Source organism: Mandrillus leucophaeus, unplaced genomic scaffold (assembly GCF_000951045.1).
Source record: "Mandrillus leucophaeus isolate KB7577 unplaced genomic scaffold, Mleu.le_1.0 Scaffold153, whole genome shotgun sequence".
NCBI lineage: Eukaryota > Metazoa > Chordata > Mammalia > Primates > Cercopithecidae > Mandrillus > Mandrillus leucophaeus.
The window spans coordinates 670781-671873 of record NW_012101510.1 but is presented as its reverse complement, the minus strand read 5'-3'; the positions used below and the strand labels follow the sequence as shown (position 1 = coordinate 671873).

General features: G+C 45.8%; 1 protein-coding gene across 1 annotated transcript in view; it reads left to right on the top strand.

Moving 5' to 3' along the window:
- The window catches only part of ADORA2B (adenosine A2b receptor), a 29782-nt gene that overhangs the window by 9148 nt on the left and 19541 nt on the right, over positions 1 to 1093 (top strand). The gene's annotated exons all lie outside the window — the stretch shown is intronic.

The window sequence follows — 1093 nt, the reverse complement described above, 5'->3', positions numbered from 1 at the left end:
GGTTTACGCCATTCTCCTGCCTCAGCCTCCCGAGTAGCTGGGATTACAGGCATGTGCCACCACGCCTGGCTAATTTTTCTATTTTTAGTAGAGACGGGGTTTCACCATGTTGGCCAGGCTGGTCTCGAACTCCTGACCTCAGGTGATCCATCTGCCTCGGCCTCCCAAAGTGCCGGGATTACAGGTGTGAGCCACTGCGCCCAGCCTAGGATCCTATTTTTAGATGCTATTCATTACTCAGACATTACTCAAAATTATGTCATATTTTAGCCTGCTTCAGGCTTACCATCTGGAAATTAGCATTTCCCATCTGGAAATTAGAAAGTTAAAGGAAGAAGCATGCCTTCCCACATCCTGATGGTCAGCCAGCTGCTTAATCACCCTCATGCTGAGCCTCTTCACCCCCTTTCTACGTGTGCCACATAGCTGCTAGGGCTTCCTTTACTGTGCCCTTGGAGTGGTTCCAGCATTTCCTGCATTCTGTGTTCTCTTTCTAGGATTTCATATTTGTTAGACATGGAGATAAACTTTCTGGGTTCTTATATGTAAAAAATGTTTTTTTGGCCTGGTGCAATGGCTCACACATGTAATCCCAGCCCTTTGGGAGGCTGAGGCAGGAGGATCGCTTGAGCCCAGGAGGTTGAGGCTGCAGTGAGCTGCGTTCACACTGCTGCACTCCAGCCTGGGCAACAGAGTGAGAGCCTGTCTCAAAAAAAAGTTTTTATTTCTCACATATGATTGGTTGGTTGATGGCTTGTGGTTCGAAATTGTTTTCCCTCAGATGTCTGAAGGGGTTGTAACATCCGGTATTGCTCACAAAGTCTGGTGCATAAGGATTCTTACTTGTAACTACTTGTAACTTGTATATCTGCACTGGGAACCTTTGATATCATTTGTTTTTCCTTGGTGTTCTGAAATTTCGTGAGGCTGGGTCTAAATAGTGACTCTTAGTTTTTCTCCTTCATTGAGGATGGCACTAGTAGGTGAACCTTGCCAACCTGAAGACTTAGGTCTTCAGCTCTGAAATTTTCAAAGAATACAGTTGACCCTTGAACAACTTGGGTTTGAACTGCGCGGGTCCACTTAAAATGGA